The sequence below is a fragment of the Protopterus annectens genome, chromosome 2.part0, assembly GCF_019279795.1.
Source record: "Protopterus annectens isolate FY-2018-M chromosome 2.part0, PAN1.0, whole genome shotgun sequence".
Classification (NCBI taxonomy): Eukaryota; Metazoa; Chordata; order Ceratodontiformes; family Protopteridae; genus Protopterus; species Protopterus annectens.
The window spans coordinates 255,729,008-255,740,797 of NC_056728.1; the positions used below are offsets into that span (position 1 = coordinate 255,729,008).

Below are 11,790 nucleotides of genomic sequence, written 5' to 3' on the forward strand. Positions count from 1 at the left end.
GTATTTCAGTGTGCATGTGAACACAAACAGCTTTCGGAATGCCACCTGCCTAAAGCTTTCCTTTGGGTCATGTGACCGCACATAGCATGGTCATTCCAGCAGTGCAGTTATTGCCATTTTTGTGGTTGCAATTTCATTACGGAGCTGTATCCCGAGTGTGACAGTGCTGTGTCAGCACTCATGCATGGTTAATCTGCACTGATCTGCATCGTACTAAGGTAAATGCAAAGAGACACTATGCTTTTTTTTCCCTTTTGGATACCCCCAATTATATTATTAGTTCTGTTTTTTTGCAAATCCCCCCATAAATCTTGTTGTGAACAAAAGCCACTTTAATGGCTTCAAAGAAATATTAGAACCCTTTCAGCAACATTATTTGTATTCACAGGATCTCTCCACCCAGCTCAGCAATTTAACAAATAGATATTACTTTTTAATATTTTAGTAAATCACTGACAAATAAGAAACAAATTAGTAATGAAAAATGAACTGAATGGAAAAAGACATGCTCATGTACTATTTCTGTTTTGTACTCTTTCTGTTTCAGGTATTTTGGAAGAAAGAATTTTTCATTTTCATCTGGGAATATGGTTTTACAGTAACACAGTGCTAAAATCGAGAAAATCAATTAAAAGAATCCGTGCCAATTTTAGATAAGGCCTTTCTGAAAGGCGGTTCAGGTTTGTGCCTGTCACAGTATAATACCTCTTCTTAGCTTCATTGTTTGCCTACATACAAAGTACTTCTTATCCAGACAGGTATTCAAGGGGAAATAAATAAAATGACAAAATCAGGTTAGAAACCAACATGACAAGCTATGAGAAGGCAGTCTTTCCAAACATAAACTCCTGTATGGGGCAATAAAAACAGAAAATAGCCAATGGTCATTTTATGGCATCTGTAACATCTACAAAATTCAAGATTTTGGTCTCTGCTGACTAGAAACAAAGTTGTACTTGTTTTAATGAAATATTTCTGTAGGGGCCTTTTTATCACATTACTCAATTACTTAGTTAGCCAGCCGCACCTCAGGCTTAAAGCAGAAAGTGTGAAAAACAGTTATAATACAATGTAAATATATTAGGATAAATGTTACTTCCTGCAACACACTGCAGCAGAAAATTAAGCAGTGTCCATCTCTGTCGAAGTTAAAGATACCATTGTGTTTACCTATGAAATACAAAGGCATATTTTTCTGCAGTAGCTCCTTGCAGACCTTCCATCATTATCAAAATGCTTGATGTCAGCATTTCACAACTCAGTACAAATGTTCGCCTAATACATATATATATATATATATATATATATATATATATATATATATATATATATATATATATAGAACAGTGGGAGCACAAGTAAGTGAGAGAGATAAATATGTTTTCCGGGAGGGAACATTGTTGAACGGCACCAAGAAACACCAACTTTAAATGCAACAAGTAAATGAAAAGCACAAAACTAAGTACATGAAATAAAACACAAATGGAAAATATATTTACTTATATTATGGTTATGGATAGTCAAGTTTACTTGTAAAGTAACTGGTTAAAAGGAAAGCTGTCTTAATTTTAAAAGCTCTGTTATAGGGTTAAAACACTCAGAATACAATAAGCTTGAATACAAGACACTCCCAAGTATCAGATCAGCAGTGCAGAACAAAATACATAGTTGAGTGAAAACAAATATGTAAAAATGTAGCTCTGACAATGTAAAAAAATTAAAGGAAACATCCTACGCAGAACAATGCCAGTTATCAAGTAAAAGATTAACAAAGGATTAAATGGTTCCGAGTATAAACAGGAGAGCTACAAAACTTGCAGCAAACATTTATTTAAAAGCATTTCTGGTACGTATAAGGTTAGCAGGAAAGTCGGGCATACTGCACTAAGTTAAAAGCAGTTTTACCCTACAGCTGATTTTCACCTACAGTACAATAGTTACCTGAGCTTTAGTAGTTTAGTCTGTACTCGTGCCAAATGAATGTTGCACATATGAAAAAAAGTTCGGCTTACCTGGTATATTCTGATGTACTGGCAAGCTTAACTCTTCAGTAATGAGCAAAAATTAAATAAAAAGCCGGAGCAGTCAACCAAAGAGGGAAAAGGTCTTATCATGTGCCTTTGTGAGAGGTTCTCTTTGCCTAGAGCAGAAACTCTTGTGTTATAATCAGCTACAACAATCACATGGGTGATTAGGACATGCCTCACAGATTCAGCTTAGTGTAATCAAAGGGTGGATAGAGCCAGTTAAATTCTGTATTCATTAGAGTACACCCGCAGTGATAACTGTTCAGTCTGTAACTTTCTTGGTCTGCAGACAAACAAACACACACACGTATATATATATATATATATATATATATATATATATATATATATATATATATATATATATATATATATACATACATACACATATCCAAGGGTAGTAAAATTGTGTTTATTTCCTCTGTTCATAAAAGTCATATACTAAATCTGGTCATAAAAGTAGTTAGAAAACAGCAGGACATAAATACAATTAGAGGATAAATTGTTACAATTTCACAAGCTAGTAGAACAGGCATTCATTAACAAAGGGCAAACAGCTGCAAGCATTAATGTTTTCCATTTACTTTTTACAGGATAAAACATTACCTTTGTGCCCTTAATTAAAATAAAGAAACAACTGAAGTTCTTAAAAGAAATGGCCACATTCAAGCATTTGCTTACAGTTCACTCCTGCGTTCATGTTTCCAGTATTTTATCTTATTCTAGGGAATGAGGAGTTTGATTACATGTTGGCAATTCAACAAGTATAAGGCATAGAGCTAATGTGAGACAGGATATCAATCTACCTTAGGATGCACTCGTAGACAGAAACACACATATACATAGACAGTTTAGATCCTTATGAATTAATTTATTAGTTCAAACTGGGCATTCATACTCTGTTCTTCTGCTTAATCCATTTGGTCTCACAGGGAAGACATGGCCTGTCCCAGCAGTTAACAAGTGTAAAAGGCAAATATACCCGGGAGGATCACCAGACCATCGCAGGTCACACCATCTCTTTACCTACTTGTTTATCTATTTTACTCATTTAATATCATCAGAAAATCAGTATTATAATTTGCTTAAGAGGTAGGCTTGTATGGGACTAATTTCATTATTGAAAATTTCTCCATTAGAGCAAGCTACCTGCTTTCATTGGTAACCACTCAGGAAAGGCATACGTAGGGTAGTTATATTACAAGTTGCTTTGCAACCTCATGCTCATGAGCAACAAAACTTTGTGGCCCCAAAATATCACCATCCTCAGACTAGTGGCTCAGCTGTCTAAAACAAGTACCTTTTAACCCCATCTACTTCCAAACCTATTCATCTGCCACACAGAAGGGGAATTCCCCAACTCCCCTCCAAACACAACAGCTTACCATCTTTCCTAAGTCCGCACTTAGTATATCTAAGAAAAAATCCAAACCCTTTTCATTCAGATGAACCTTGTTAGGCTGATACTATTTTTCATTTTAAATCATTCATAATACAGTTCATTTAATGAAATAATGTGTGCTGTAATTCAGGTTTGGCAGGCATACTTAGTGTGTACAGTGATACTTTCACTTTCCACTATGAAGGTATTCAAGTCCATGGCCCTCTTTGAAATATTATATTTCCATCTTTTACCAAAGGATAGCTTTCCTCCACCTTTTCCATGCCTTTGTCATGCTGTCTTCTTCATGAAGATTGCTAATCCCATGGCTGTGCTGTGCCTGAATTCTTCTATGCATAGATTTCTGCTCTGAATATTTATTTCAGAATGATTCACTGTAGCAGTTATGCTACTTAAAATCAGTTCATCAGTGTTGTATGTATCTTCCACTATATGTATACAGAACGCTGTTCCACCTGATTACTTCCAGCAGTACAATGACTAACTGTACCTGTATGTGCTTTCTGCCCATTCCTCTCTGTTGTTATGTTGTTTCTTTGTATTTTTGCATTGTATCCTGGGCTGAGACTGAAATTTGTCAGTTGTGATCAGTGCTTTACCCCAGCTAACAAACTGTAATAAAATACAATATATAAAATGGATGTATGCATTCCCATGACCTTCCCAATACAACATGTAGTAGTTTCCTCTATAAATCATAATGTGCATTTATACTGACTCTGTCCACTCCAGCATGACCTGAGACTGCCAATTCTTAGTATGTGACAAATAGTCCAGGTTTCCTTTTCCACTAAAATTACTGGATTAATGGTAGTATCATTCCCCTCCTCAGCATGAAATACAGTTATATCAGCTACAAGATGATACATTTTGTCAGATATCTATTAATTCATGATCAGTCCATGACTTCTGCTGTGGTGACCAAGTGCTCACCTCTCCTCCCATTATCATCATGTAGTTGATGTAAATGTCCAGAGCCCCCTCCTGTTTAACATTTACTTTTCTGAAGTAAAAACCAATACCAAAGGGTTCTGTCTGATGAAGATTGCAAATGACTGCAAGCTAGCAGCAGTCATTGAATCCCCAAATGACTTAGCCATCCTGCAGGTAGGTTTGTCTCATATAAATAATGGGTGCCAAATCATGGACTGAAACTAAATGCCAAACATTAATGATTGCATCCTTTGGGAAGTCATCTACCCCAGGAAATTACCAAACAGAAAATACACCCCCAAGGGCTGACCCAGTTGTTCAAAATTTGGAAACTTATGTGAACAGTGACCTAACTTTTGAACAAGTGTCCGTTCTTATAAGAAAGTCCTCCTATATTGCACAGCTTATAAACAAAGGGATTGCGTCTAGACCTAGGGATGTCACTGTTCCCCTTTACTCAGCCCTCATTAGCCCAATCTTTGAATATAATGCCCCCTTTGGCATGTATCTGTCCATACGCATGCAACAACTGCAATGCCCACAGAGATATCTTACTAAAAGGATACAAGGCCTAAACATGTCCTACATGGACTGACTCAAAGCTCTGTTACTACCCTCGGTATCCTACAGACTGCTAAGAGGTGACCTGTGTCTGGCACACAATACATCATCTTACTCAATACTGATGGATTTACTGCACATCGCCAATTCAGATGGCATCATAAATACTTGGTCTAGGGATCTAAACCTCTTCTGCAGCATTAACATAACAGTTTGAAGAGACTGGTATATCTCACAGTGGATACCAGTGTTCTGGAACAGACTCCCCATCCAAGTAAAACAAAGTTCATCCCATCCATATTCAATTGTAACTTGGATATATGGATGGGAAATATAAATTTTACCCCAGGACTGCCTCCTGTACCACTAAGAGACAGAGGCATCTCCTAAATGCTTTATTCCATGCATGGGTCACCAAAACTTATCATGGTATGATCCCATTTATTCTTATTAGGGGTATTATGTAATCATTGACCGTGGGATGAGTAAGGTTCTCTAACCAAATGGGATAGTTTAATTTGAGCACAAAAAAGGGAATGACTAGGCCTAAAATGGCTTGCAGGGGCAGCTATGCTAGTAATTAACTATGAACTTATGAAGGTATAAGGTATTTGCATTGAAATAAAAACAATAAAGAGAAAAAAATTACAGGTGTCCCTTAATTCAAACCTTCATGACATAGGGTGGAGGGAGGAAGATGCAACTGATACAGAAACAATAAGATTATAACATGAAGCCCTGATTATGGCCCAAATGTCCTGGCCTCCAGGAGAAGCTCACCGGGGATTGGGGGAGAGAATGATGAGGCATTGCCCACTTAACTCTTCTGTGGGTAAAGTTGGGAACATGTGCCTTAGAGTGTGTATACCATTATAGATCCTTAGTGAGAGTTGGAGACATGAGGTTAGCATTGGTTTACAGGTGGCTAAAACATCAATGGGGTTACATCACTTACAGAAGCAAGTAAAATCCTTACAACACTTATTGTATGCCCACCATTTAGTACTGCAGAGCATATGTGCCCTTCACTATTACCTTTTCAGCAATACCAAAACAGAACTTGTCACATAAATCAAACTACTTCTTTCATAGACAAAGAACTAAAGTTTGTCTTCCGCATTCAAGATACAGTGAAAAAGCATGCCAAAAAAGTAAGCACTTGCTATACAGAAAAACCCAATCTATCTAGCACTGTGAGATGTCGTATCCCCACTACCTTCCTGCAACTTCCATTGTCTACTCAGGATCAGTACTGACAAACATACAATTAACTCAACTAAACAAACTCAAACAGTGCTACAACAAGGCTGTAAAATGTTCAGCCAACCTCCACCATAGAGCAGACCAAAGTTTGGCTTTCAGAGGTGTCCAGTGGCTTGAACTACCTCACCAACTCACATACTTTCAACTAACTTTTTATCCACAATCTAACAGACAAACCAAATAACGGTTCATCTCTAGCCAACATGTACAACCATGCAATCCACCCAGAACCTTGCACTCTACTGACAAAGCCCTTTTACATATATCAAAACTTAATAACTCTGCAGGCCCTCTACTCCCATCAAGTGTCAAAAACCTGGAACTCCATCCCCCTAACAGTAAGACAGGACTACTCTCTAAAGTCAAACTATGGCTTAAGTCTCACTTACTCATCTCCTGAGTCTGCAAATGTGCTGCACCAGGTTAGCACATCACTCCTCTTCAGTCTCATCCCTCAACTCCCTCCATTTCCCCCTCCTACCTGTACTGTAACTCCCTCCACATCCTCCTCCTACCTGTACAATAGCTGTTACTCCCTCCACATCCTACTCCTACCTGTACAATAGCTGTAACTCCCTCCACATCTTCCTCCTACCTGTACAATAACTGTAACTCCCTCCACATCCTCCTCCTACCTGTACAATAACTGTAAATCCCTCCATATTCTCCTCCTACCTGCACAATAACTGTAACTCCCTCCACATCTTCCTCCTACCTGTACAATAGCTGTAACTCCCTCCACATCTTCCTCCTACCTGTACAATAACTGTAACTCCCTCCACATCTTCCTCCAACCTGTACAATAACTGTAACTCCCTCCACATCCTCCTCCTACCTGTACAATAACTGTAACACCCTCCACATCTTCCTCCTACCTGTATAAAAACTGTAAATCCCTCCACATCTTCCTCCAACCTGTACAATAACTGTAACTCCCTCCACATCTTCCTCCTATCTGTACAATAACTGTAAATCCCTCCACATTCTCCTCCTACCTGTACAATAACTGTAACTCCCTCCACATTATCCTCCTACCTGTACAATAACTGTAAATCCCTCCACATTCTCTTTCGACCTGTACAATAACTGTAACTCCCTCCACATTCTCCTCCTACCTGTACAATAACTGTAACTCCCTCCACATTCTCCTTCGACCTGTACAATAACTGTAAATCCCTCCACATTCTCCTCCTACCTGTACAATAACTGTAACTCCCTCCACATTCTCCTTCGACCTGTACAATAACTGTAAATCCCTCCACATCTTCCTCCTACCTGTACAATAACTGTAAATCCCTCCACATTCTCCTCCTACTTGTACAATAACTGTAACTCCCTCCACATTCTCCTCCTACCTGTACAATAACTGTAACTCCCTCCACATTCTCCTTCGACCTGCACAATTACTGTAAGTCCCTCCACATTCTCCTCCTACCTGTACAATAACTGTAACTCCCTCCACATTCTCCTCCTACCTGTACAATAACTGTAACTCCCTCCACATTCTCCTTCGACCTGTACAATAACTGTAACTCCCTCCACATTCTCCTTCGGCCTGTGCAATAACTGTAAATCCCTCCACATTCTCCTCCTACCTGTACAATAACTGTAACTCCCTCCACATTCTCCTCCTACCTGTACAATAACTGCAAATCCCTCCATATTCTCCTCCTACCTGTATAATAACTGTAACTCCCTCCACATTCTCCTCCTACCTGTACAATAACTGTAAATCCCTCCACATTCTCCTTCGACCTGTACAATAACTGTAAATCTCTCCACATTCTCCTCCTACGTGTACAATAACTGTAACTCCCGCCACATTCTCCTCCCACCTGTACAATAACTGTAACTCCCTCCACATTCTCCTCCCACCTGTACAATAACTGTAAATCCCTCCACATTCTCCTTTGAACTGTACAATAACTGTAACTCCCTCCACATTCTCCTCCTACCTGTACAATAACTGTAAATCCCTCCACATTCTCCTTCGAACTGTACAATAACTGTAACTCCCTCCACATTCTCCTCCTACCTGTACAATAACTGTAACTCCCTCCACATTCTCCTCCTACCTGTACAATAACTGTAAATCCCTCCACATTCTCCTTCGGCCTGTACAATAACTGTAAATCCCTCCACATTCTCCTTCGACCTGTACAATAACTGTAAATCCCTCCACATCTTCCTCCTACCTGTACAATAACTGTAACTCCCTCCACAGTCTCCTCTTGCCTGTACAATAACTGTAAATCCCTCCACATCTTCCTCCTACCTGTACAATAACTGTAAATCCCTCCACATCTTCCTCCTACCTGTACAATAACTGTAACTCCCTCCACATTCTCCTCCTACCTGTACAATAACTGTAAATCCCTCCACATCTTCCTCCTACCTGTACAATAACTGTAACTCCCTCCACATTCTCCTCCTACCTGTACAATAACTGTAAATCCCTCCATATTCTCCTCCTACCTGTACAATAACTGTAACTCCCTCCACATTCTCCTCCTACCTGTACAATAACTGTAACTCCCTCCACATTCTCCTCCTACCTGTACAATAACTGTAACTCCCTCCACATTCTCCTCCTACCTGTACAATAACTGTAACTCCCTCCACATTCTCCTCCTACCTGTACAATAACTGTAACTGCCTCCACATTCTCCTCCTACCTGTACAATAACTGTAAATCCCTCCACATTCTCCTCCTACCTGTACAATAACTGTAACTCCCTCCACATTCTCCTCCCACCTGTGCAATAACTGTAAATCCCTCCACATTCTCCTCCTACCTGTACAATAACTGTAAATCCCTCCACATTCTCCTCCTACCTGTACAATAACTGTAACTCCCTCCACATTCTCCTCCTACCTGTACAATAACTGTAAATCCCTCCACATTCTCCTTCGGCCTGTACAATAAGTGTAACTCCCTCCACATTCTCCTCCTACCTGTACAATAACTGTAAATCTCAACACATTCTCCTCCTACCTGTACAATAACTGTAAATCCCTCCACATTCTCCTCCTACCTGTACAATAACTGTAACTCCCTCAACATTCTCCTTCGACCTGTACAAGAACTGTAAATCCCTCCACATTCTCCTCCTACCTGTACAATAACTGTAAATCCCTCCACATTCTCCTCCTACCTGTACAATAACTGTAACTCCCTCCACATTCTCCTCCTACCTGTACAATAACTGTAACTCCCTCCACATTCTCCTTCGACCTGTACAATAACTGTAAATCCCTTCACATTCTCCTTCTACCTGTACAATAATAACTCCCTCCACATTCTCCTTCGACCTGTACAATAACTGTAAATCCCTCCACATTCTCCTCCTACCTGTACAATAACTGTAACTCCCTCCACATTCTCCCCCTACCTGTACAATAACTGTAAATCCCTCCACATTCTCCTCCTACCTGTACAATAACTGTAAATCCCTCCACATTCTCCTCCCACCTGTACAATAACTGTAACTCCCTCCACATTCTCCTTCGACCTGTACAATAACTGTAAATCCCTCCACATTCTCCTTTGGCCTGTACAATAACTGTAAATCCCTCCACATTCTCCTTCGACCTGTACAATAACTGTAAATCCCTCCACATTCTCCTTCGACCTGTACAATAACTGTAAATCCCTCCACATTCTCCTTCGACCTGTACAAGAACAGTAAATCCCTCCACATTCTCCTCCTACCTGTACAATAACTGTAACTCGCTCCACATTCTCCTCCTACCTGTACAATAACTGTAAATCCCTCCACATTCTCCTCCTACCTGTACAATAACTGTAACTCCCTCCACATTCTCCTTCGACCTGTACAAGAACTGTAAATCCCTCCACATTCTCCTCCTACCTGTACAATAACTGTAACTCCCTCCACATTCTCCTCCTACCTGTACAATAACTGTAAACCCCTCCACATTCTCCTCCTACATCTACAATAACTGTAACTCCCTCCACATTCTCCTCCTACCTGTACAATAACTGTAAATCCCTCCACATTCTCCTCCTACCTGTACAATAACTGTAACTCCCTCCACATTCTCCACCCACCTGTACAATAACTGTAAATCCTTCCACATTCTCCTTTGACCTGTACAATAACTGTAACTCCCTCCACATTCTCCTCCTACCTGTACAATAGCTGTAAATCCCTCCACATTCTCCTTCAACCTGTACAATAACTGTAAATCCCTCCACATTCTCCTTCGACCTGTACAATAACTGTAAATCCCTCCACATTCTCCTCCTACCTGTACAATAACTGTAACTCCCACCACATTCTCCTCCCACCTGTACAATAACTGTAACTCCCTCCACATTCTCCTTCGACCTGTACAATAACTGTAAATCCCTCCACATTCTCCTCCTACCTGTGCAATAGCTGTAAATCCCTCCACATTCTCCTTCGACCTGTACAATAACTGTAACTCGCTCCACATTCTCCTCCTACCTGTACAATAACTGTAACTCCCTCCAAATTCTCCTCCTACCTGTACAATAACTTTAAATCCCTCCACATTCTCCTTCGACCTGTACAAGAACTGTAAATCCCTCCACATTCTCCTCCTACCTGTACAATAACTGTAAATCCCTCCACATTCTCCTTCGACCTGTACAATAACTGTAACTCCCTCCACATTCTCCTCCTACCTGTACAATAACTGTAACCCCCTCCACATTCTCCTCCTACCTGCACAATAACTGTAACTCCCTCCATATTCTCCTCCTACCTGTGCAATAACTGTAACTCCCTCCACATTCTCCTCCTACCTGTACAATAACTGTAAATCCCTCCACATTCTCCTCCTACCTGTACAATAACTGTAAATCCCTCCACATTCTCCTCCTACCTGTACAATAACTGTAACTCCCTCCACATTCTCCTCCTACGTGTACAATAACTGTAAATCCCTCCACATTCTCCTCCTACCTGTACAATAACTGTAACTCCCTCCACATTCTCCTCCTACCTGTACAATAACTGTAAATCCCTCCACATTCTCCTTCGGCCTGTACAATAACTGTAACTCCCTCCACATTCTCCTCCTACCTGTACAATAACTGTAAATCTCAACACATTCTCCTCCTACCTGTACAATAACTGTAAATCCCTCCACATTCTCCTTCGGCCTGTACAATAACTGTAACTCCCTCCACATTCTCCTTCGACCTGTACAATAACTGTAAATCCCTCCACATTCTCCTCCTACCTGTACAATAACTGTAAATCCCTCCACATTCTCCTCCTACCTGTACAATAACTGTAACTCCCTCCACATTCTCCTCCTACCTGTACAATAACTGTAACTCCCTCCACATTCTCCTTCGACCTGTACAATAACTGTAAATCCCTTCACATTCTCCTTCGGCCTGTACAATAACTGTAACTCCCTCCACATTCTCCTTCGACCTGTACAATAACTGTAAATCCCTCCACATTCTCCTCCTACCTGTACAATAACTGCAACTCCCTCCACATTCTCCCCCTAACTGTACAATAACTGTAAATCCCTCCACATTCTCCTCCTACCTGTACAATAACTGTAAATCCCTCCACATTCTCCTCCCACCTGTACAATAAC

The 11,790-nt window shown here is 40.2% G+C and overlaps 1 protein-coding gene across 2 annotated transcripts in view; it reads right to left on the minus strand.

The window, feature by feature from the left end:
- MLPH (melanophilin) overlaps window positions 1-2,119 on the minus strand; it is an 872,816-nt gene extending 870,697 nt beyond the window's left edge. For both annotated transcript variants that reach the window (XM_044060732.1, XM_044060731.1), the window contains exon 1: window positions 2,013-2,119. The gene's annotated coding sequence lies outside the window, so the exon portion shown is untranslated. The remainder of the gene's footprint in view (window positions 1-2,012) is intronic.
- Window positions 2,120-11,790: the final 9,671 nt, after the last annotated feature.